A 27,885-nucleotide genomic window follows, 5' to 3' on the forward strand; every position below is an offset into this window, starting at 1 on the left:
CTAGAAATCCATCCCACAGAAATTAAAGAATGTGAAAATACGTACATATATTCAAAGATGCAACACTGTTTTAAAATGGCAAAAAACTGGGAAACAGAATATTCCAACAAATGTGCAAATGATTTTAAAAAATTATATAACACACCATGAAACATTTGTTATGCAATCATGGAAATAAATTATAGTTAAGCCTGAGATGGAGAGGAGAGTTATACCTTAGATGGGGGATTTCACTGAAGTATTATTAGTTAAAAACAGAAAGCTGCAGAAAAGTATATATAACGATTCCATTTTTTAAAACTCATCGTCACAACAAGCCTACATATGTAATTGGAAATACAAACATCTGTATAAGATTATGTGAACAGAGAGATAAATATGACACAATATACCGGGAGTGCCAAAACAGTGTATATACATGACTCATAATCACCTTTTGTTATCAGTATGTATTATTACAATTTTAACACAGTTTTCCTTTTTTAAAATGTGTATATATATTTTTTGGCACCCTCTGTATAATACAATGCTATTTACAGAGTTTTAGGATGGGGTGGGGGTAGATACAGTGGAAAGGAAAAGTTGGGGGTCAAGCCAAAAAGAATGGCACTTGGGAATAAATTCTCATTAAAGATTTTATGTGAAAGAATAAGCTAAATATTTTTTAATTTTAGGCAGGTGTGTCAAGATATAAATTTTGCCCAAAATAAAGATGAAAGAATTACACTTATATATAATAAAGAAAACTAAACTAAGCATTGTTGTAACACAAAAAAGTGGTAAAATACACAAATATGAAATGTGAATGATAAATACCAATTGAATTGCGCTGAGATAAAGAAAATAATTTAAACTTGTTATATCACTTTGACTAAAATTATATCAATCTGAAAATTACAGTTTAGAAACATATTATCTAGTATGCCCTAGTGGCAGACTATGCATCTTTTATACTGGAACTGAAAACTATCAAACTTACCAATATTTACTTGCATGATTTAAATGAATAACTATCATATGTGAAATTAAGACCTTTAGTTATATTATAAATCTGCCCGTAGCCTTAGGAAAACAATATACCCCCTTAACACAGGCATAATCTAAACAGGGCAACATACAAGCCTGAGCTCATAAATAAGAACTGAAATCTAAGCTATACAAACTCTCCATATGAAAATGAACAAAGCCCCTGCCATTTACTGACATTGGCATTATATAAACAAAAATAACTATTTTCAGTATTTCAAGACTTAACGTTAAGCAAACTAAATTCAATAAATTAAAAGAATTATACACCATAACCAAATGGGATTCATTCCTAGAAAGCAAGGATGGTTCAACACATGAAAATCAATCAAGGTAATATACCACATTAACAAAATGGGGGCGGGGGGAATTATAAGATCATCATGATTGGTACAGAAAAAGCACTTATCAAAATTCAACACCTTTTCATGAATTAAAAACACTCAACGAACTAGGAATTGAAGGAAACTAACTCAACATAATAAAGGCCATGAAAAATTCAAAGCTGTTATCATATTCAATAGTGAAAGACTGAATGCTTTCCTCTAAAATCTGGAAAAAGTTAAGGATGCCTACTTTCACCACTTCTATTTAACATGGTACTGTAAGTCCTAAGTACTAGAAACCACCTCAATTAGGTAAGGAAAAGAAATAAATAGCATCCAAATTGGAAAAGAAGTAAATCTGTCTTTGTATATGCATGATATTATAGGTAAAAAATATTTAAAAGTTCACTCAAATAACTTCTAGCACTAAAAAAAATTAGCAAAGTTGCATGATACAGCACCAACACTCAAAAATAGTTGTGTTTCACCATATATGGACAATTTGAAAATAAAGTTAAGAAAGCAATTCCATTTATATCAAAGTAACAAATTTATGAAAATGTAACCAAAGAAGCAAAAGTCTTGTACACTAAAAATCTACAAAACACTGCTGAAAGAAATTAAAGACATGAATGACCCAACTATTCTACTTCTGAGTATACATGCAAAAGAACTGAAAGCAGAATATCAAAGAGCTATCTGTACATCCACGTTCAGGGCAGTATTATTCATAATAGCAAAAGATGGAAGCAATCCAAGTATCCAACAATGTATGAATGGATAACAATATGGGATATATGTATAAGTTAATATTACTCAGCCTTGAAAAGGAAGGAAATTCTGACATGGTACAATATGGATGAACCTTGAGGACAACTGGCTAGGTGAAACAGCCAATCTCAGAAAGACAAACATTGTAAAATTCCACTTAAATGAGATACCTAGACTCGTCAAATTCATAGAGACAGAAAGCAAAATGGTGGCTAAAAATAGCTGAAGGAAGGGAAAAACAGGAAGTAGTGTTTCAGTTATGCAAGATGAAAAGAATTCTGAGACTGGTTGTACAACAATGTGAAAGTACTAAACACTACTGAAATGTACACTTGAAAAAATAAGATGGGGCCAGCCCGATGGCTCAGGCGGTTGGAGCTCCATGCTCCTAACTCCGAAGGCTGCCGGTTCGATTCCACATGGCCCAATGGACTCTCAACCACAGGGTTGCCGGTTCGATTCCTCGACTCCCGCAAGGGATGGTGGGCTCCTCCCCCTGCAACTAAGATTGAATACGGCACCTTGAGCTGAGCTGCCACTGAGCTCCCGGATGGCTCAGTTGGTTGGAGCGCAACAAGGTTGCCGGTTGGACTCCCGCAAGGGATGGTGGGCTGCGCGCCCCTTGCAACTAACAACTCAACTGGACCTAGAACTGAATGGTGCCCTCCACAACTAAGATTGAAAGGACAACAACTTGACTTGGAAAAAGCCCTGGAAGTACACACTGTCCCCCAATAAAGTCCTGTTCCCCTTCCCCAATTAAAAAATAAATAAATAAGATGGTAAATTTTGTGATATATGTATTTTAACACAATTTTTTTTTAAAACCTACAACTAACTTCATACTTAACAGTGAGAAGCAAGTTGCTAAGATCAGGAATAAGGCAAGGATGTCTGTTCTCATCCCTCTTTTTCAACATTGTACTAGAAAAAACTGCTTTTATGCACAGATGACATGATTGTCTATGTAGAAAATCTGAAACACAGACCAAAAAAACTCCAAAACCAATAATCAATTACAGCAAGGTTGCAATACACAAGGTTAATACACAAAAGTAAACCCCTTTCCTATATACCAACGAACAAGTGGGATTTAAAATTAAAAACAAAATACTATTTGTATTAGCACCAAAAATGTGAAATACTTATAAATCTAAAACAACAGACAAATCTATATGAGGAAAACTACAAAACTCTGATGAAAGAAATCCAAAAAGAGCTAAATAGAGAACTGTTCCTTGTTCATGTATAGGAAGGACTCAATATTGTCAAAAGGTCAGTTCTTCACAAACTGATCTACAGATTCAACACAATTTCAATCAAAATTCCAAGTTATTTTGTGTATATCACAAACTGGTTCTAAAGATTACATGGGAGGCAAAAGACCCAGAATAGCCAACACATTAAAGGAGAAGAGCAAACTCAGGAGATAGGCAATACCCAACTTTAAAACTAAATCTACAGTAATCAAGACACTGGGATATTGGCAAAATAGACAATTAGATTAATAAAAGGCTATAGGGAGCCCAAAAGTAGAACAACACAAATATAGTCAACTATACTGTTGATCTTTGGCAAAAGAGCAAAGGTGATATACAATGACGAAAAGATGCCGGAACTCACGGACATCCACATGCAAAAACAAGGAGAAGGAAAAGCAGGAGGAAGGGGAGGAGGAGGAGGAGGAGGAAGAGATGGGGAGGAGGTGGGAGAGCAAAGAAAGAAGCTAGACACCGATTTTACACCCTTTACAAAAATTAACTCAAAAATAGATCACAAGCCTAAATGTAAAATACAGAAATATAAAATTTAGAAGATAACACAGGAGAAAATCTAGATGATCTTGCATTTGGAGATGACACTTTAAATACACCAAAGGCACAATCCATAAAAGAAAAATTGATAAGTTGGACTTTCTTAAATTAAAAACTTCTCCTCTGCAAATTACAGTCAAGAGAATACACAAAGACAAAGACTGGGAGAAAATATTTGCGAACAATATATCTGATAAAAGACTTACATAAAATATACAAAGAACTCTTAAAACTCAACAGTAAATAAAAAGAACACTCTTACTTTCAAAAAGGCAAAAGAACTGAAGATCTGAACTGCTTCCTCACCAAAGAAGATACAATGATAGAATATAAGCATATGTAAATGTACTTCCATATTAAACAACAAAATGCCCTTACATATCTATCAGAATGGCACAAATCTGGAACACTGACAATATCAAATGCTGGAGAGGATGTACAACAACAGGAAGTCTCTTTCACTGCTGACAAGAATGCAAAATACTACAATTTGGCAGTTTCTTTCAAAACTAAATATACTCTTACCATATAATCCAAGAACTACACACCTTGAAAATTATCCAAATGAACTGAAAACTTATGCAAAAACCTACACACACGTTTATAGCATCTTTATTCATAACCACAAAAACTTGGAAACAACGAAGATGTCCTTTAGCAGGTGAATGGATAAACTATGGTATTATTCAGCAATAAAAAGAAATGAACTATTGAGCCATGGAAAGACATGGAGGAGGATTAAATGCATATTACTAAGTGAAACAAGCCAATCTGGAAACACTACATACTATATGATTCCAGCTATATGGCATTCTGGAAAAGGCAAAAACTATGGAAGACTGTAAAAAGATCAGTGGTTGCCAGAGGTTAAGAGAGTGGGAGAGGTTAAGAATAGGCAAAGCACAGGCAGTGAAACAAGTCGGTATGATACCACAATGGTGGATACATGCCATTAGACTTTTGTCAAAACTCATAATGTACAAGAATGAACCCTAATGTAAACTGTGGACTTTCGGTGATAATATGTTGATGTAGGTTCACTGATTATAATATAATCAATGAACCACTCTGCTGCTAGTGAGGGAGGCTGTGTATGGGGTGGGGTGGGGGGATATATGTGAACTCTGCACTTTCATCTCAATTTAGCTGTAAACCTAAATTGCTCTTACCAAAACAAAAATGAAATATTAATAAATGCAACATGGATGAATCTAAATTAAACTATGCTTAGTGAAAGAAGCTATAATCAAAAGGTTTCATACTTATGTAACATTCTGGAAGAGGAATAACTACAGGGTGAAAAAGTGATCAGTGCTTGCCAGGAGCTGGGTTGGAGAGAGGGTTACCACACAGGAGCAAGAGAAAATTGTTAGAACTCTGTATTTTGATTTTGTTGATCGTTGCAAAATTGGTGCATTTGTCAAAACTTAGGAAGAATAAATTTTACTTTATGTAAATTATATCTCAACAAACCTGACAAGAGAGAGACTGAAAACATTTGCTTTCTTTAACATCTCTGAGAATAGTCTTTCTGGTAAGTCATTATTTATAATGTTTACGATTTCTCACTGTAAATAAACTTTAGACTTAAGGATATAATGAATATAATAATCTTTCTGCTTTATAAAACAGTTTACCACACTTACCACGTTTTACTTTGAAATCTATTACAATTCCTATGTTCCTTATTGACCAAGTTTCCTCATTTAATTTTACATATCCTCTAAATCTAACAGGTAGTTCACAACCTCAGTCAGAGTACAGTTCTCAAAGTATGGACCCTAGACTAGCTTCAGCATCTCCTGTGAACTTAGTAGACCTACAAAATCTCAGGTCCCAACCCTGACCACTGAATCACAAACTCTCAGTTGGGGGCCCAACAATTCCCATTTTAAGAAGCCCGTCAGATAATTCTAACACACTTTTAAGAACCACTAGCCACAACTCCAGACCAATTAAATCAGATTCTCTGGAGGTGGAGTCCAGCCATCCATATTTTTTAAACTCCCCAGATAATTCAATGTGTAACCAATCTTGATTGTGATTTAGCATGTGATGGGTGATCATCAGGTTATACTTTTAACAAGTTGATTCTAATTAGAGTAGCCTAAGGATCTCCAGGTGAAAAAAGAAATTCAATCACAAACACTGACAACCACCTACTACCACAATGCACTGTACTTTATTACTGGTATACTTCATGTACTTGAACTCTTTGAAATAAGACACAACCCTGACAGTTTAAAATGTGGAATTATGCGACTAAGAAGAATAGAAAATGAACACACCAAAATTTCATTGTCCTTAATGTATTCCCTGGATGTGTATCTTGTTTAATAGAGAAGTTAGAGCATCTATTTCTAAAAACAGGATTACACAGCAAGTTTCAATAAATAAACATGAGGTACCATGTTTCCCCCAAAATAAGAACTACCCTGAAAATAAGCCCCAGTTAAGATCGTCAGCCAGACGGACGCATTTAGTACGTTATGACGATGCTCCAGATGATGATGATGACATGACTGTATTTAAATAAATGTAGGTTGTTCTACATGAAAAAATAAGACATCCCCTGCAAATAAGCCCTAATGCATCTTTTGGAGAAAAAAATAATATAAGACCCAGTCTTATTTTCAGGGAAACAGTACATTTAGCACAAGTCAGAGATCTACAGTCTTTTTTTATGAAATACATATAACTATAGAAAACCCCATGATGAATAAACAGTTAGCACGAACACAGGTCCTGTTTGTTTCAAAATTTTTTAAACATTTGTTGAAGGTAGTGAGACCAACTGTCAACTTTTTGTTATAAAAATAACTCATCTTGACATTAAATGCTTTTTGTAAAACTTAAAAACAAAGATAAAATTTTATCTGGAATTTTAATAAGACTCCACTGTTAAACATTTTTTCCTGTTTTCCCTGTTTTTCCATAGCTTTCTATTTACAGTCTTTTACAAACCAGAACAAATATAACAGAATGTCCTTAAATATACTCATAACATTTGACAGTTTTACAAACCATTTTCAAATACATTCTCTCAGCTTCATTGTCAATTTCCAGAACAGGAAACTGTGACTAAAGGAGATATAACATTCGCCCAAAAATCAAGTAAGAAGTGACAAAACCAACAATTTATACTCTCCTGCCTCCCAATACTATTTTATTAGATTAATTCCTGAAGACCAGTAATTGACCACCACTTAAGACCTATTGATTCCTGAAACAATAGCTGTCAAGTAATTCTTCTAAGATGATCCCTTACTTCCTGAAGGTATAATTTTGTCTTCTTGGATACTGTTTCATATCATAAAATAGTAAACAAGTTTGTGGAGAACACATTTTCTTGTTTTCTTGATATCTTAACCTATATAAAGCATTGGGAAACCAATGCTTCAGGGAATGTAGAGTTTCCTGTAAAATAGGGGGTCCTCCTTACAGAAATCTCCTGTTGTGAGAGATTGTTTGAAAAAGTTTGAGACTAATAAATGCTGGCAGAGATGCTGTTCCCATGGAGACTCAGGGAAAAAAACTACATTCCTGAGCTTCTGAATCTAACAACTCAACCATATCTACTTTAAAGTCAAGGATCCAGAAATTGTTTCCTATTTTGTTCACATTAAATCTCTGAACAGAACTGAGTTACCTATCTTAGAAAATACTTTGTGTACTGGTGCTTATAGTTTTTACAGACCTTCTGATTTTCTAACAAAGTTGTCTTACTGGAGAGATCAAACTATCTTTTGCTCCCGTTAAAAATGTCTTCCTTTAACGTCTCACTATGCTGCTTAATTTTATAAGATAATGTCTTTGATGAGATCACTGTTTTATTCAAATACTTAAGGATCTTGTGTCTGATTTTTTTATCCAGTGACATTATAATTTATGATAAATATATATTTGGTCTTCATGGCACAGAGTTCCTAGAACCCTTGTAATTTCCAAAGTGATCAGAGCAATAAAGGTATCTTTTATTATTCATAACAAGCCCCTACCAACCATACCTGAGATTATGTTAATGAGGTGATTTTTAGGAAGTCCCTAAGGATGGGGGCTTGTTGCCTGGGAACCAACCAGGTGATTAGAAGGTTAAACCTTTCAACCCCATCCCCTGACCTGCAGGGAAGGAAGAGGGGATAGAGGGTGAATTAATAATCACCAACAGCAAATGATTCAATCAACCATGCCAAAGACATGGAGTTTGGAGAGCTGCAGGGTTGGTGAACACGTGGAGCTCTGTGGAGGTCCTGGGAGGGTGCCATTCCCCTTCCCCCATACCTTGCCTGTATCTCTTTCATTTGCCTGTTCCTAAATTGTATCCTTTTATAATAGGCCTGTACTAGGAAGTAAACTTTTCCTGAGTTCCATAAGCCACACTAGCAAATTAAGCAAATCCAAGGAGGGGATCATGGGAACCACTAGTCAGTCAGAAGCACAAGTAACAACCTTGACTTCCTATTGATGTGTGAAGATATGTGTGTGCCTGAAAGTGAAAGGGGGAAAGGGGAGTCTTGTGGGACCTAGTCCTTAATTTGTGGGATCTGTTGCTAACTCCAGGAAAATAGGGCCAGAAGTGATTAAAATTTAGGATACCCAACTGGTGTCACACAATGGCTTGATGTATAAAAAACCCACACATCTGGTCACAAAGTGCTCAATGTTGTAGTACAGAAAAGAAGAAATATGAGTGTTTTTCCTATTCATCTACAAAATCAAAAATTGTTCCTACTCAGAGAATCAGTCAACTGCATTTTCTCACCATCACTTGATGATACTGGCCTGGTGCTCTTCACTTCCTTCAATGTTTTTCAAGGTCATTCATCACTATGTTCACATCCAATGAGACAAGATCTTTAAAGGCTAACTCATTCACTTTCACTCCTAAATTCTGTTGACTTGCCTCATCATACACCATTATCAAACTGTTCTTTAGCCTTTCTTAAGTTAATGTCATGACACTTATCACCCTATTTCCTCTGGCCAGAGGTAAGGAAAAGTAAAGGGGGGAAATTTTTTTTTTCAGGATTTGGAACAAAATTCACAAAACTTATAGAGTACTCTGAGTTAAATAAATATATTACAATAGTAACTTCACACAGAGCATACTTAATCTGAACCATTTTTCACATACCTATGAATAAACACTATCATTAACAATAAGGTAATTAAAGGAAAAGCCATGATATGAATCAAATCTTCAGTGTTGGGGCCGGCCCGGTGGCTCAGGCGGTTAGAGCTCCATGCTCCTAAGTCCGAAGGCTGCCGGTTGGATTCCCACATGGGCCAGTGGGCTCTCAACCACAAGGTTGCTGGTTCAACTCCCGCAAGGGATGGTGCGCTCCACCCCCTGCAACTAAGATTGAACAGGGCACCTTGAGCTCAGCTGCCTCCCAAATGGCTCAGTTGGTTGGAGCACAGGCTCTCAACCACAAGGTTGTCAGTTCGATTCCTCGAGTCCCACAAGGGATGGTGGGCAGCGTACCCTGCAACTAAGATTAAACATGGCACCTTGAGCTGCGCTGCCACTCAGTTCCCGGATGGCTCAGTTGGTTGGAGCGCGTCCTCTCAACCACAAGGTTGCCGGTTCGATTCCCGCAAAGGTTGGTGGGCTGTGCCCCCTGCAACTAGAAATGGCAACTGGACCTGGAGCTGAGCTGCGCCCTCCACAACTAAGACTGAAAGGACAACAACTTGACTTGGAAAAACGTCCTGGAAGTACACACTGTTCCCCAATAAAGTCCTGTTCCCCTATCCCCCCCAAAAAAATCTTCAGTGTTGTAAAGGGTAGTTTATATAGGAGTTTCTTGATTAATTCACTACTTTATTCAGAGTTGCGAATCGAATGGCAATTCAATTCACCAGCCACATTTTCCATTAAATCTACTACTACAGAAGCAGTAAGTCTTTCTTCTTTGACTATTTAACTTCATTTAACTTCATTTAAAATAATTTAAGAAGCCCTGGATATTTTTAATCTCTTACTTTTTAACTTTTTATTGAGTTTATTCGGGTGACATGGATTAATAAAATTATATAGGTTACAAGTATACAATTCTATTATACACCATATGCATACTGTATTGTGTGTTCACCAACCAAAGTCAAATCTCCTCCCGTCACTATTTATTTGACTCCTTTTACCATTTTCTACCTACTCCCCACCTTCCTTTACCTCTGGTAATCACCATAATGAAGTCTGTGTCTGAGTTTTTGTTTGTCTTGTTCGTTTGTTGCTTTCAATTTATATGAACAAAATCATGTAGTTCTTGACTTTTACCTTCTGACTTATTTTGCTTAGTATGATAATCTCAAATTCCATCCATGTTCTTGCAAATGTCAGTATTTCATCTTTTCTTATGGCCAAATAATATTCTGCTGTATACATGTACCACATCTTATTTATCCAATCATCTATTGAAAGATACTTTAGTTGTTTTCATGTCTCGGACTCTGTGAATAATACCGCAATGAACATAGGGGTATATTTATCTTTAAGGAAAAATGTTTGCAAAATTTTGGAGTAGATACCCAGAAGAGGGATTGCTGGGTCGTATAATTCTATTCTTAACTTTTTGAGGAACTTCCTACCATTTTCCATAGGGCCTCTACCAATTTACATTCCCACCAGCAGTGTAAGAGGATTCCTCTTTCTCCACTTCTCCAATACTTATTACTTGTCTTATTGACAATAGTCATTCTAACAGGTGTGAAGTGGTATCTCATTGTGGTTTTGATTTGAATTTTCCTAATAGCTAATGAAGTGGAGCATCTTTTTACATATCTGTTGGCTGTTTGTATGTCTTCTTGAAAGAAGTGTCTATTTGGATCCTCTACCCATTTTTTAATTGGACTGATTTTTTTGTTGTTGAGTAGTATGAGTTCTTTTTAGATTTTGAATAGCTCCTTATCAGAGGCATTGTCTGCAAATATATTCTCCCATTCGGCTGGTTGCCTCTTTGTATTGTTGATAGTTTCTTTTATGTTGTTTGCAAGTATCTTCTCCTATTCGGTTGCTTACCTTTGTTTTGTTGATGGTTTCTTTTGCTTTGCAAAAGCTTTTTAGTTTGATATAGTCCAATTCACTTCTTTTTGCTTTTACTTCCCTTGCCTTTGAAATAATTCTAATACAAGGTCCATAAATTTAGTACCTATGTTTTCCTCTATGTATCTTACTGTTTCCGGTCTGTATTCAGGTCTGATCCATTTTGAGGTGATTTTTGTTTATGGTGTAAAATGGCAGTCTAGTTTCATTCTTTTGTGTGTGGCTTTCCAATTTTCCCAGCACCACTTATTGAAGAAGTTTTTTTTTCTATTGTATATTTTTGGCTCCTTATCGAAAATTACTTGCCCATATATATGTGCGTTTATTTCTGGGCTCTCAATTCTGTTCCATTGGTCTGCATCTGTTTTTCTGCCAAAGCCATGCTGTTTGAATTACTGTCTACTCTGGCATTGTTCTTTTTTCTTAGGATTGCTTTGGCTACTTTTCTGGTTCCATAAAAATATGATTATTTTTTGTCCTATTTCTTTAAAAAATGCCATTGGGATTTTGATGGAGATTACATTAAATATGTATACTGCTTTGGGTAATATGGCCATTTGTAACTATACTAAGTCTTCTGATCCATGAACACAAAAGATCTTTCCATTTCTTCATGCGTTCTTCAATTTCTTTTAACAATATCTCCTAGTTTCCAGTGTATATGTCCTTCACATCCTTTGCTAAGTTTATTCCTAGGTATTTTATACTTTTTGCTGCAATTGCTAAAGGAATTGGTTTTTGTGTTGTTTTGTTTTCATTTCTTTTTCTGAAATTTAGTTAGTATATAGGAACACAATGAATTTTTGAACATTTTGTATCCTGCAACTTTACTGTGTTTGTTCAGTGTTTCTAATAGTTTTTTGGTGGAGTCTTCAGTTTTCTACATAAAGAATCACATCATCAGCAAAAAGTGACAATTTGAGGTCTTCATTCCTAATTTGGATGCTTTTTATTTGTTTCTCTTGCCTGACTACCATGGCTAGAACTTTCAGTACTATGTTGAGTAATATTGCTTCAAGTGGGCATCCTTGTCTTTTTCCTGATCTTAGAGGAAAAGCTTTCAGTTTTTAAGCACTGACTATATTAGCTGAAGGTTTGTCATAGATGGCCTTTATTATGTTGAGGTACTTTCCTGTTCCACCCATTTTATTGAGTGTTTTAATCACAAATGAATGTTGTGTCTTGTCAAATGCTTTTCTGTACCTACTGATATAATGCGATTTTTACCCTTTATTTCATTAATGTGGTGTACCACATTGATCAATTTGTGTAAGTTGAACCATTCCTTGCACCCCTGGAATGAACCCCACTTGATCGTGATGTACTATCTTTTTTATGTATTGTTGTATCCAATTTGCTCATATGAGTGTTTTAATCACAAATGAATGTTGTGTCTTGTCAAATGCTTTTCTGTACCTACTGATATAATGCGATTTTTACCCTTTATTTCATTAATGTGGTGTACCACATTGATCAATTTGTGTAAGTTAAACCATTCCTTGCACCCCTGGAATGAACCCCACTTGATCGTGATGTACTATCTTTTTTATGTATTGTTGTATCCAATTTGCTCATATTCTGTTTAGGATTTTAAAATCTTTCTTCATCAGAGACATTGGTCTGTAGTTTTCTTTTTCTGTGTTATCCTTGCCAGGTTTCAGTTTTTTTTGAAGAGTTTAAGAAGGAAAAGTATTACATCGTCTTTGAATGTTTGGTAGAATTCACTAGTGAAGCCATCTGGTCCTGGACTTTTACTTTTGGAAAGAGGTGTTTGATGATTGTTTCAATTTCCTTAGTTTTGATTGGCCTATTTAGCTTTTCTAATTATTCATGATTCAGTCTACGAAGGTTATATGTAACTAAGAACTTGGCCATTTCTTCTAGATTATTGAATTTGGTGACATATAGTGTTTCGTAGTATCCTTGTATAGTTCTTTGTATTTCTGTGGTGTCTGTTGTAATTCCTCCTCTTTCGTTTCTGATTTTGAGTCTTTTCTCTTTTTTCCTTAGTGATTCTAGCCAGAGGTTTGTCAGTTTCACTGTTTCAAAGAACCAGTTCTTCGTTACATTAATTTTTTCTATTGATTTTTGTTCTCTATTTCATTTAATTATGCTCTATTTTTTATTATTTCATTCCTTCTGCTGACTTTGGGCTTCACTTTTTTTTCTTCTTTTACTGGCTCTTTAAGATGATAGGTTGTTTATTTGGGATTTTTCTTGTTTCTTGTGATAGACCTGTAATGAAATAAAACTGCCCTCTTATTACTCTTTTCATTATATCCCAAAAGTTTTGATATGTCATACTGTCATTCTCATTTGTCGCTATGTACCTTTTGATCTCTCCTTTGACTCACTTATTCTTTAGTAGCATATTGTTTAATCGCTCTACATATTTGTGGGTTTTCCCACTTCTCTTTTTGCAATTCATTTCCATTTTCAAAGCACTGTGGTCGGAGAATTTGCTTGGAATGATTTCAATCTTCTTAAATTTGTTGAAGCTAGTTTTTTGTTCCAACATATGGCCTACCCTGGAAAATGTTCCATGTGCATTAGAGAAGTTTAATTTCAATAATTAAGATCTTTCTGACGTCTTTGACTTTTAGAACATAAAGGATTTTTATTATGAAAGGCCCATGTCATTCATAATTTACATCTCTACTTTCAATGATAAACTAAGCCATAATTTTCCTGAAGAAAATACAACTGAAAATTTCCCAAAGTTGTATAAAAGAGATAAAAGATATATTTCAGGTATTAAACCTATGTACAGGAAATACAAAAAGTAAATTAGAAATACAGGCTTTATAAAGTTCAAAAAGTGGTGTGAAAAGTTCTATCTAGAACTCATGATTCTAAGTGGTAAGAGTTGCAGTTCATGACCAAAGTGGTTTTCCAATAATTATAAAGTGACCGTTTTCTGTGGTTAAACAACTTCGTCTTATGCAGGACTACTAATATTTTAAGTTCAACAGGTCGAACCACATTCACAAGGTTTAACTTTTGACTTCGAAGGTTACAAAGCTCCACCCACTTTTTTTTAACATTTTGTTAGGTGTACAGGAAGAACTTTTTTTCCTCTACCCTTCTATGTTCTAACAGCTGGACTAAATTAAAAATAAAACAGGCTAGCAGAAGAAAAACTAATTTAATTCCTATGTGCAGGAACCCTGCGAAGACAATGAAAGGCAAAGATAAGTCAGGCAGTTGAGCCTCATATGCCATTCTAAGCTAAGGAATAGAATAAGAGCCTGGAGTTTCAAAGGGAAGAAAGGTAATTCACAGGATAATAAGATGAGCATATGTTTGTTCCCATACAACTAGGTCATTTAGATAAATAGTTATCTTTCTGTGTCAGGCCCCTATTTAAATTATTTTACGTAATTAAGAGATAGCAGTTTCTCTTGAGACACCTGGGTCTTGACCGCCTTCAGTTCAAAATAATCCACAAGCCAAAGTGGCACACTTTGGGGAAGCTTGTCTTGAACTCCTTCAATCAAATTTATTCTTAAATTTGATTAAACTAATAAAAGAAGATAACTGTGAAGGTTTTCAACTATATAGGAGGTAGACACCCTTAGCCCCGAGTGGTTCAAGGGTCAACTGTATATGTATTAGTATACATTTGTAAGTAACTAGGAAAAAAGGCATGGAAGGATACAGAGAAAGCCATTAACAATACTTACCTCTTAGGAAGGGAGGCAAGTAATAAACTGGGAATTCTCGTCTATTTTATATAGCCGCTTAAAAACTGGGATATGTTCTGAGAAATCCATTGTTAGGTGATTTGGATGCTGTGCAAACATCACAGACTATACTAACACAAACCTAGATGATACAACCTGCTACAGGCCTAGCTTTTACGGCATATCCTATTGCTCCAAGGCCACATACCTGTACTACATGGTATATACTGAATATTGTAGGTAACTTTAACACAATAGTATTTGTGTAGTTAAACACATTAAAACATAGAAAAGGTACAATAAAAATACAGTATAAAAAAGTGTGTGTGCATGCAAGTGTGGGAGTTGGGGGTACAGGGAGAGGGCTGTAAATAGAGGTAACACTTAGAGGGAGAGTAGATTTAAGGAGGAGGGAGGGAGGAGAGGGACGGAAGAGAGAAAGGCAGAACAGAAATCAAGAGACTCTGACAAAGCTTGAGAGGGGAAATAACAAAAGGGGAAGGAGGTGAGTGAAACAGGGAAAGTGAGGAAAGAGACTGAAATGAAAGAAAGAGAAACTGAGGGAAGGAGAGTTTGTGTGTGTGGATACACGTATGTGCAGGGGTAGGCATAGGTGAGCTCTGGGCTCCCCTCCTCCCCAACCCTGGCCAACTCTGGGCCCAGCCTCAAGCAAACAAGGAGGCTGGACAGCACACTGAGCCTCCCTCCTCTATTTAAACCACCATGATCTAGCAGTAAATTCAACATCTTAGTCCAACCCAGGCTTTTCTTTCAACATGGCAAAAAATTTTTTTGCTTACAATCCATTATAATCTTATGAGACCACCGTTGTATATGTAGTCCACTAACGACAGACATTCTTACGCAACACATGACTGCAACCGTGAAAAAAATTAAAAGAGCAATTACCTTCCCACTGTCCTAGACAACCATTTCGCCCACATATAAATCTGTTCAATCCTACACCAAATCTCCCATCTTTGCTCAGCTTCTACTTCACTGAGAAAACTGAAACAGTCAGAAAACTTCCACGAACTAAAACCCCCATTTCTACCCACATACCAGCTACAAATTCTTTGTCAAAGATGTGTTTCCACAATTCCTCAATCATTTTCCTACATCAACTTTGTCACTATTTGATCATTCACCCAAGCATAGTAATATTTTCATTTCTTTTAAGAACCTTTTCTAGAGCCCATACTGTCGATACTATCTTATTTCTTTACTCCATTTGCAACAAAATGTCTCAAAATAACTGTCTATATTGCTATTTCCAACATCGCTGTCCCATTTTCTCTTAAACCCATTCCTATAAGGTTTTTTCCCCCCGCACTATGCCACCAAAACAGCTAATCAAGATCACCATTAACTCCTTGTTGCTAACCCCAGTGGTCAATACTCAGTCTTCATCGTAGCTTGACCTATCAGCAACATCAGCCAAAATCAAAAACCTTTGTTGGCTTCCAGAACACCTTACTCTTTTAGCTGCCCTTCTTTGCTGGTCCCAACCTTACCGGATCCTCCTCCCCTTCCCAACCACTTAAGTAAGACTGGAGTACACAGCCCCACGCAAAATAACCCATGGCGCTCTTCTGTATTATAGCAGAGTAAAACGTGTCCTTTTTACCCTACTTGTGTCTTTGGCTAGTATAGTAACTAAATTGATAGAAGACAGATTAACAGGAGAAAAACAAACAAAAGTTTAATGTCATGTGTACCTCATGTATGCATGGGAGAGACCCAGGAAAACTGAGGAACAATCAGAAATAGCCTAAGCAATCACCTTAAATATTATCTTCAGCTAAACAGAAAAGAGGATGTTGGAGATGGGGCGTCAGTTGTTGGAGGTTACCTGGAAAAGCACAGTAAACAAGGGTAGGATTGTTATGCAGATTTAAGTCATGGCCTTCTCCTTTATTAATGTAAATGTTTCTTACAAAACAGTAGTTTCTACTCAGTTTCCAGAGCTTCACCTGTGTCTGCTGTTTCTTTAAAAGAGCCAGTTTAAAATAATCAATATGCCAAAAAGACACGTTTGGGGGTGGTATGTTTTGGGGTGGTACATTTTCCTCCCCTTCAGTATCTACACTCAGTCCCCACAGATAACCACATTTACTTTTATAGCTTTAAGAGCATCTAAACTGATGATCTCAATTTTATATCTTTAGCCTACAAACCTTTCCCAAACTCCTGGTTTGTATCATACAACTCCCTACACTGACATCACCACAAGACAATCTGCAAAGCTCATTTTCCCCACCACCATATATTTACATCAGATATTTACTCCTTCAGGTCTTTGGTGCTCAATAGGTTTATTCTTACCATTCTAATAAAAATAAATCGGTAGTGGTTTGGGACTTCAAAGGGGAGAAAGGTAATTCACATGGAGATGGCAATGCGCATGTTTGTTTGATAAGCATGTTTGCTGTGCTATGCAGACACAATAAGACCTAGAGAAGGCTTTGATCAAAAGGACCTTGCTAGGTTCCTCCCTGTCCACTACATCTAGTTCATAATATACTACAATTATCTATGGTGATAGCTCCTTCCTTAAATAGGCTCTTCTTTTTAGAAAGTTAAGGGGAAGATCAGAGGTTCTCCCTTACTCTTCTGGGTTTTAAAAATACCCAGCTTTGGGGTCAGCCCGGTGGCTCAGGTGGTTAGAGCACCGATGCTCCCAACACTGAGGTCAGCTGCTGAGTGCTGCCACGGGCTACTGTGTGCTGCCATGAGCGGGCGGCAGCCAGCGTGGGCTGCCGTGGGCTACCGTGTACTGCCATGAGGTGCCCGTGGCCAGCATGAGTGGCTGGCAGCCATCGTGAGCGGCCAGCAGCCAATGAGAGCTGCCCTGAGCTGCTGTGAGCAGCCGACCCGATGACAAGCAACGACTGCCTCAGTGGTGGGGGGGGGGGGGAGGGGCACCGCAAGGCTCATAATACCAGCATGGGACAGGGAGCTGTGTCCTATACAACTTGACTGAGAAACAACAGCTTGAACCAGAGTGGAAAGAGGGGGTGGTGGAAAGGGGGGGGAGAATACCCAGCTTTAAAAAAGTTTAATATCCCAAAAAGGCATATTCTGGTGGCAAAGTCTGCTCCCCTTCACCTCCATTATTCCTCTTGCCTGCTAATAGTTATAAATTCAGAATATTCAAATTTCCCCTATTGTTGAAAAGAAACACTCCATTCTTTCCTTTCTCGGATGTATATTTTTCTACATGCCTATAATGTAACAATGTCCTTCCAGCTCCTTTCCTTTTTGCCATAATTCCCAAGTTGTTTCTTGTTCTCTGTCTAGAAAGCTTTGTCTAGAATTGGCATTTTTAGAAAATGATTTCTGGACCCTCATGCCAGCCTCCACTCCTAGCTTGAACAATTAAGCACTAAGAAAGACTTAAAGAAAAAGGATCACTAAAGTGGTTTTCTAACCTAAGTAACTAGGATCACTAAAGTGGTTTTCTAACCTAAGTAACTTTAAAACTCAATTTTCTCATCTACTGAGTGAGCATGTAGGACTTAATTATTTCAAGTCTCTTCCAGTTACTGAATACATGAGCCACCAATTCTATTATTTATAATAGGATTATAAGCACAAAGTTAACACAAGGTCTCCCAAGAACAAGTTAAAAGGACATAAATGTGCTACCTTAAATATTTTCAGTAAATGTAACAATATCTATCTTGAGTTGCCACATCTTCAAAAACCTTTAAGTACATAATTTTAAACATATCAAATTTGTCTGGAAAATACTGTACTCAAATACTTTTCGTAAAGCCTGACTTTAGATCTTGATTAAAATTTAACACTTAGCTGACACACCACCACCACTATCCTCAAATGCCTAAGTATGTATACATTAACAAAAATCTTATTAGGAACCTCTACTTCAATGAAAACGTCAGTACCCACTATCTTATTATAAGAAAATTGTCTCTACAGAGTAAATGGTGCTCATTCTACCTTTTCAGATAAGTCCTACAAGTCACTGTATTCCATAATCAAAAGCAGCTCAGAAATACAAAGAACCAGAAAGATCTGAACATGCTTCCTACCTCTGCCAGTTAATAGCTGGTATGCCCCCCACCCCATGTAAATATACTTAGCTTCTCTCAGCATCAATTTTCTCAATCGAAAGATAAATACCTACCCTGTAGAAATGCTGAGAATTAAAATAGATTTAATACATCTTTCAGTGTTCTAGAAATACAGCATTCACTCAATAAAAAGCTGTTACTTTGGGAAAAATACTTTTACAAATCCATTTTCACCCACTGAAACTACAACTGAAGTCTGCTAATTAGTATCATAAAATATAGCTATTTCTTTGCCCCCGTAGTTTTACTTCACAAATTATATTAGATTTTAATTATTTGCTCCAAACCCTGTTTGGTTACTCCTTAACGTTTATTTTTAAAAGTTACTAATTGTTAAAATTATTTCCAACCAACAGTGGCCAATATTAAATTTAAATTACTGAATTAAATCAGCAAATATAGCTTTATAAATTCAGTTATAACTTAAACACAAAATTCACTTCAATTGTCCAGGTTCGTTTACACACTTTAGGCCAGATAATTGTATAGATAAAAATGTCAAAATATATAAAAGTAAAGGCTGAGGTGACATTACAGAAGATGGCAGAGAAAGAATGTCCAAAAATTGGTCCCTCCACTGAAATAATACTGAGCTGGCAAGAACTATTAGAACCCACTCTTCCAGAACTCTGGACATTTGTGGTGTCCACGAGAGTGCTTAATGAAGAAAGACACTAGTAAACTTTTGTTAATTTCTACATTTTAAAATAAAATTTTAAAAAGTTTCTGCAGCTACCATCCCTGATCCACTGACCTGGAGGCAGGCACCTATAGATATGCAGCCTGCATTCTATGGTGCAGCTTATTGATGCGAGTGTGATCAATAAGAACACAGTCTCTCCAAAAATTGGAATTGCATGTTTTGACCTGCCTAAGAGATCACTCAGGTAGTAGCACAGAGAATGGCCACTGTTTCAACCCTATTGGGCTAAAATGGCATCCTGGGTAACACCTATTAAAGAAATTTTTTTGTTTTCTTTCTTTAATGGATCCACAAACTCAAGGACCTGTCTGGTTGCTGGCTGACCAAAGACAGTAGAAATTTCAGTTCCCATGTACAATAGTAAAATGGCAGGAGTTCTTATCAGTAAATGCTTTAAATGTAAAAGTCTTACCTCACCAATTAAAAGACAAAAACTGGCAAACTGATTTAAAAATATGATCCCGCTATGTACTTCTTACAAAAGACTGACTATGCTCTCAAAGACACAAATAACTTCAAAACGAAAGGATGAAAAAAGATATTTCATACAAATAGTAACCAAAAGAGAGCTCAGATAACAATACTAGTAACAGACAAAATAGATTAAGTCAAAAATCATTATGAAAGACAAAAGACACTGTATATTAATAAAAGGAATCATTCATCAAGGAGATGATTGTAAGAATGCAAGAAGCTCCAAAATACATATGCAAACGCTGAGAGCTGAAAAGAGAAAGAGACAGTGAAATAAACAAGAGACAGGGACTCCAAAACTCCATTTTCAACAATGGCTGGAACATCTAGACAGAAAATCAAGAAAACGTGAACACTATAAATCAAGTAAAAGTAACAGACATATACAGAACACTCTGCCCACCAGGAGCAGAAAATACACTCTTCTCAAATACACACTGAACATTCTCCAAAACAGACCATGTTAGGCAACAAATAATCCTCAATAAATTTAAACAGACTGATATCTATGACGTATTTTCTTTGCCCACAATGAAATGAAACTAGAAATCAATAACTGAAGGAAAACTGGGAAATTAGCAATACAAACTTTCCCTTAACCAAGAAATAGGTCAAAGGACAAATCACAAGAAAAGTTAGAAAATAACGTGAGACCAATAAATTTGAAAATACAACTTACCAAAACATTGGGATACAGCAAAAGCGCTGCTCAGAAGGTAATTAAGAGCTGTAAATGCCTACATTGAAAAATAAAGACTATCTCAAATCAATAACCTAACTTTATTCTTTTAAGGACCTAAAAAAAAAAAAAAAGAGCAATCTAAACCCAAAGCCAGTAAACACAGGAATTAATAAAACCTAGATCAGAGATGAATGAAATAGAGAATAGAAAAATAGATAAAGTCAATGAAACCAAATTAGTTCCCTAAAAGATCAACAAAATTAACAAATTTTTGCTAGATTAAGAAAATGTGGACAAAGCGCAAATAACTAAGATCAGAAATGAAAATGAGGACATTACTGTCAATCTCACAGAAAATGAAAGGACTATCAGAGAACACTATGAACAACTGTATAGCAACAAATTAGATAATCTAAATGAAAAGTACAAATTCCTAAAAATGTTTCCTATACTAACATGAAAAGGAAAAGAAAATCTCAACACACCTATGACAAGAGAATCAACTATCAAAATCCCCCAAACAAGGAAAACCCCATGTCCACGTGGCTTCATTAGTGAATTCTACGAAGCATTTTCAAAATAATTAACACCAATACTATCAAACTCTTACAAAACTTAGAAGAGGAAGTAATACTTCCTAATACATTCTATGAGAGCAACATTACTCCGATACCAAGCTAGACAAAGATACCACAACGGGGGGAAAAAGCCAGTATTCTTTAGGAATACACATGCAAAACCCCTCAACAAAATATTAACAAAACCAAATACAACAGTACATTAAAAGGATTATACACCATGACCAAGTGAGATTTATCCCAGAAATGCAAGGATGGTTCAATATGGTATCATCAGTGTAATAAACCAAATGAATGGGATGGAGGGAAAACAATGTGATCATTTCAATAGATTAAAAAAAGCATTTGAAAAAGTTCACACCCTTTCATACTAAAAGCGACACAGAAAACTGGAAGTAGAAGGGAGCCTCCTTAACAGAATAAAAGGAATTTATGAAAAAAAACAAAAAAAAAACCTGCAGCTAACATCGTATTACAATGAAAGCTTTCCCCCTAAAGATCAGGAGCAGACAAAGAGGACCACTACTACTCAACAAAGCACTGGAACAATTAAGCAAGAATAATGAGGCAAGAAAAAGAATTAAAAGGCATCCATATTGGAAAGGAAGAAGTATAACTAATTGTACCTGACATAATCTTATATAGACTATCTCAATCCACAAAAAAACTACTAAGCTAATGAATGAATTGAGCCAAGTTGCAGAGTATAAGATCAACATACAAAATCAGGTGTGTTTCTATTCACAGTGAACAATCCAAAAGGAAACTAAGAAAACAATTCCATTTCTAATAACATCCGGAAAACAAAATACCTAAGAATAAATTTAACCAAGAGGATTAAAGACTTGTAACTGAAAACTACAAGACACTGCTGAAAGAAATTAAGGAGATCTAATTAAATGGAAAGGCATCCCATGTTCATGGATTGGAAGGCTAACATTGCTAAAGTGACAATACTTCCCAAAACGATCTATAGGTTCAGTGCTATCCCTAGCAAAATTCCAATGGTCTTTTTTGTAGAAATGGAAAAGGCAATCCCCAAATTCATATGGAATTGCAAAACGCCCCTAAGGGTCAAAAACAGATTGAAAAAGAAAACAAGTAAGAGAGCTCACACTTCCTGATTTCAAAACTTACTACAAAACTATTGTAATCAAAATAGTGTGGTACAGATAGGACAGGCATATAAACCAACGGAAAAGAATTAAGAGTCCAAAAGTAAACCCACACACCTGTGGTCAACGGATTTTTGACAAGATTGCAAGACAATTCAATGAGGAAGGAATAGTCTCTCTCCCCCCCCCCAAAAAAAAAAAAAAGAAAAAAGGGATAATTTGATATCCACATGAAATAGAATGAAGTTGGACTCTTACACCACATGTAAAACTTAAAATATACCAAAAACTGAAATGTAAGGGCTAAAACTATAAAACGGGGGGAAAAAATATGGGGACCCATGACCTTGGAATTGGCAAGGGTTTCTTAGCTATGATACCAAAAGCACAAGTACCTAAAGGAAAAAGTAGATAAACTGTTAAGTCATCAAACTTAACTTGAAACACTATCAAATGAGTTAAAAAGACAACTCACAGAATAAGAGAAAATATTTGCAAATTATGTATCTGATAAGGGTCTAGTACCTGAAACATATAAAGAATTACTGTAACAGAAAGACAAAAGAAAAAAACAAAACTTTAAAATAAGCAATGCACTTGAAAAGATGTTTTTCCCAAGTTGATACACAATTGACCAACAAGGACATGAAAAAATATTCAACTTCATTGGTTATTAACAAAATCCAAGTCAAACTACAGTGAAGCACCACTTCACACCCAGTAGGATGTGGACGTGAAAAAGCCAATCCTGAAATTCACATGGAACTGCAAGGGGGGTCAAATAGTCAAAACAATATTGAAAAAGACAAAGCTGGGAGAATCACATATCTCAATTTCAAAACTTACTACAAAGCTACAATGATCAAGACAGTGATTTTTTTTCTGTAATCAAAATAAAAACAGGTGTTGGCAAGGATGTGGAGCAACAGGAATCCTACACTTTGCTAATGGAAACATAAAAGGTACAGCTACTATTGAGAAGTTTGGTAGTTCCTCAATAAGCGAAACAAAGAAAGAATTAACCACATGATCCAGCAATTCCACTCCTAGACATACACCCTAGAGAAATGAAAACACATGTTCACACAGAAATTTCTGTACAAACATCTATAGCAGCATATTGACAATAGCCAAAATGTGCATCCAATGAACAAATTGTGGTAATACAAGCTACCACGTATGAATCTCAAAAACATTATGCTAAGTAAAAGAAGTCAAATACATATTAAATTGTTCAATGGATATGAAATATCATGGATAAGCAAATCCACATATTAAGAAAGCAGGTAAGTGGCTGCCAAAAGCATGTTTTTTGAGGGGGTCTGGGGAAACAGTAGTGATTACTTAATGGATATGGGGTGATCTTCTAAACTAGAGAGAGGTGGTAGTTACAAAACAGTACAACTACACTAAATGTCACTGAATTGTACATTTTAAAATAGTTAACTGTATGTTATGTGAATATCATTTTTTTTTTTTTTTTTTTAAGATTTTATTGGGGAAGGGGAACAGGACTTTATTGGGGAACACTGTGTACTTCCAGGCCTTTTTTTTCCAAGTCAAGTTTTTGTCCTTTCAATCTCAGTTGTGGAGGGTGCTGTTCAGCTTCAAGTTGTTGTTCTTTCAGTCTTAGTTGTGGAGGGCGCAGCTCAGCTCCAGGTCCAGTTGCCGTTGCTAGTTGCAGGGGGCACAGCCCACCATCCCTTGCGGGAGTCGAACAGGCAACCTTGTGGTTGAGAGGACGCGCTCCAACCAACTGAGCCATCCGGGAACTGAGTGGCAGCTCAGCTCAAGGTGCCATGTTTAATCTTAGTTGCAGGGGGCAGAGCCCACCATCCCTTGCGGGACTCGAGGAGTTGAACTGGCAACCTTGTGGTTGAGAGCCCACTGGCCCATGTGGGAATCGAACCGGCAGCCTTTGGAGTTAGGAGCATGGAGCTCTAACTGCCTGAGCCACCGGGCCGGCCCCTCACCTCTTTTTTTTTAAGTAAAGGCTAATGTTGGGAAACCTAAACTATCATACGCTAACATGAGAGAAACAGTTTCACTGCTTACTATAATGGCATTTATACTATTGTTAGGTGCATAATTTACCCCTGCAATCCTCTCCAATATAATGTGTAGTAAAGAATCATGGAATATTTCAAATGAATGGTAAATCCTTACAATTATTTTAAGCAAACGTATATTTACTATACATACAACAAACCACAATGGAGAATTTATGACCTAGGAAAGTCAATTACAGTATGATTTACATACATGAACTATGGTTATCCCTGTCAGTTTAAACTTTTCTCTAATTAACACGTTGTGTACGGCGGGGTTTAAATCCCTCGTGAAGATTCTTGTGATCCGTACGCAACATGTTAAAGAAGGATTTGAAAACTACAGATAAAATACCACAGAATTTACTCATAAAATATAATGCAATTATTTTGGCCTATATACCCCCAGAAATACAGTTTTTTTTGTTCTTTGTCCTTTCTTTTTGTATATCCTCTTTTCACCCTCACAAATTTCATTTCAACTTTTTATAAAAATGCTTATTTCCAAAGATCAGTTTTCTTACAGTATTGAAATCTGAATTCATAATGGTTTTCCAAGAACTAAGCTGTTAAAATATTTTATCATTTCCTTCTCCAAGATATTTCATTTTCCTTTTATATACTCTAATAATTTTCTCCCTTACTCTCTATTCCAGTGCTCCAATTCCAAGGCTCCTGTCTAATTCTTTTCTCTCTCATACACACACCACTATACATAATTAAATCTATACTGTATTTTGTTTCCTTTCCACAGTCCCAGACTTTCAGTCTTTTTATACTTTACATCCATTTCAACAAGGTTGCAATTTGCATAATATACTTCAATTCAATGTTTATTTAGGTCATGGCCTTTACTCCATTGCAAATATGCACCAGAAGAAACTAATGCAAAGTAAAGTCTACAAGAAAAACCTAAAATCCAAAAATAGTAAATAAACCATTTTATTTAAGCAACCATTTTTATGAATAGCTTAAAACCACAAATACAACTAAAACCCAAACACAAAAAAATGCACTCTACTCAACCAAGCTGAGGTAAGTGAAATGATCACGTGAAATGTTTTCATTACAATACACAACACTTTGTCCATTTGGCTTTTTTTAAAACAAAAGGAAAAACCATCAGAAGCAATTATTTTGTGTAGCATCTTGGACTCTCTCAGTATGGAGATGCTGATTATGCTTTGGACAATTTGACTTAAAACTAGAATAAAATTTTGTTCACAAAAAATTTTGCTATAAAGCTATCATTTAAAGTTGAAGGTCAGGTAAAGAGCTTCCCAGACAAGAAAGAGCTTAAAAAATTCATCACCCCCAAACAGGTATTACAAAAAATGCTAAAGGGATTTCTTTAGGAATAAGTATTACAAGAAATGTTAAAGGGACTTCTATAAGAAGGAAAAAAAAAAAAGAGTAGGCCCTGCCCCACAAGATGCACATGCACACACAAGGGGACAGGTGGGAATGATCGCCCCAAGAGATCTGGAGGCAGGGCTCACATGTCCCGCCCCACCCCCTGGGCTCCAGCATCCATCCGGTTGCAGGCATGATCAAGGTGATCCTCATGTGCAACAACCACGGGAAGCCACAGCTCTCCAAGTTCTACCAGCCTTACAGTGAAGATAACAGCAAGTCATCAGGGAGACATTCCAGTTCGTACCTCAGAGATGAAAATGTTTCTAATTTCCTAGAAAGAGGATTATTAATTGGAGGATCTGACAACAAACTGATTTACAGATATTACACAATGTTATATTTTATCTTCTGTGTGGATTCTTCAGAAAGTGAACTTGGCATTTTAGACATAATTCAAGTATTTGTGGGAACATTAGACAACTATTTTGAAAATGTCTGAAAACTGGATTTAATTTTCCATGTAGACAAACTTCATAATAATATTCTTGCAGAAACGGTAATTGGGGAATGGTATTGGAGACCAACATGAATGAAACTGTCACACAAATTAATGCACAAAATAAACTGGAGAAATCAGGCTGGCTTAGCAGGAGCCTCAGCCCATGCTGTATCGGCGGTAAAGAATATGAATCTTCCTGAGAACCCAAGAAATATTAACATTGATGACATCAGTATAAAAATGTCAAACCTACCCTCTTTTAAATAAAAAATTTAAAAGGCCACTCCCAGATACGATTCAGGGAGAAAACTCATCTAAGTTTACCATGTAGCTGTTTATCGAAAATAGAGTCTCAACTTTCACTCTTGGACTTAATTTAAGTCAAGGTGCTGTATAAAAGTTGTGTAAAATCAGTATGGCGGTTAAATGTTGCCTTTCTCACTCAGGGATCTGAAGAAATTGAGTTCCAGTGTGATATTTTTTTTCTTTCATTTCTAAACTGCATTCCTATGCCCAACTAAGGCATGCCTCTATATAATGACTACAACAGTTGTTTGAAAAGTGTTTGAGACATTTCTTTAAATTATTACAACCCATAATGTTGCTGTTTTGTATGGATCACAAGTGCAGTATTCCTTAATTCTTTCTGTTATTTGTTACAATTGTTATTTAAAGAGCCAAATATATATTGCATGAAAACATTATGATCTTTTTCTCTTAGTTTAAATAAACTCCAAGGTAACTGGACTTCTAAAGAAAAAAAAGCCAAAAACACAAATAATGAAATGGCACTAACTACCATGTTTCCCCGAAAATAAGACCTAGCTGGACCATCAGCTGTAATGCGTCTTTTGGAGCAAAAATTAATATAAGCCCAGGTATTATATTATACCCGGTCATATTAAAATAAGACCGGGTCTTATATTAATTTCTGCTCCAAAAGACGCATTAGAGCTGATGGTCTGGCTAGGTCTTATTTTCGGGGAAACATGGTACAAATCAACAATCACTCTCAATGTAAATGGATTAAACACTCCAATCAAAAGATACTGGGTGGCTGAATGGATAAGAAAACAAAACCCTTATATACGCTGCCTACAAGAGACTCACTTTAGATCGAAAGACACAGACACGATGAAAGTAAATGGATGGAGAATGATATTTTATGAAAATGAAAATAAAAAAAGCTGGTAGCAATACTTACACTACATAAAATAGACTTTAAAACAAGGGCTATAACAAGAGACAATAAAGAACCCAGTGATCCCACTTCTGGGTATTCATCCAAAGAAACCCAAAATATTACTTCAAAGGGACATGTGCAGGGTCGGCCCAGTGGCTCAAGTGGTTGGAGCTCCGTGCTCCTAACTCCGAAGGCTGCCGTTCGATACCCACATGGGCCAGTGGGCTCTCAACCACAGGTTGCCAGTTCAATCCCTCAAGTCCCACAAGGGATTGTGGGCTCTGCCCCTGCAACTAAGATTGAACACGGCACCTTGAGCTGAGTTGCCGTTGAACTCCCAGATGGTTCAGCTGGTTGGAGCGCGTCCTCTCAACCACAAGGCTGCCAGTTCAACTCCCGCGAGGGATCACAGCATATGATTCCATTTATATGAAATATTAACTAACAATAGCAACTGGACCTGGAGCTCAGCTGCGCCCTCCACA

The 27,885-nt window shown here is 36.2% G+C and overlaps 1 protein-coding gene and 1 pseudogene across 2 annotated transcripts in view; one reads left to right on the forward strand and one right to left on the reverse strand.

The window, feature by feature from the left end:
• Positions 1-27,885, reverse strand: part of STAG1 (STAG1 cohesin complex component) — a 354,275-nt gene that overhangs the window by 303,518 nt on the left and 22,872 nt on the right. The window lies entirely within an intron of this gene.
• LOC109456004 (AP-3 complex subunit sigma-1-like) lies at positions 25,744-26,966 on the forward strand (annotated as a pseudogene).

This window comes from Rhinolophus sinicus, chromosome 5 (genome assembly GCF_057876585.1).
Source record: "Rhinolophus sinicus isolate RSI-liver-muscle chromosome 5, RSI-T2T, whole genome shotgun sequence".
NCBI lineage: Eukaryota > Metazoa > Chordata > Mammalia > Chiroptera > Rhinolophidae > Rhinolophus > Rhinolophus sinicus.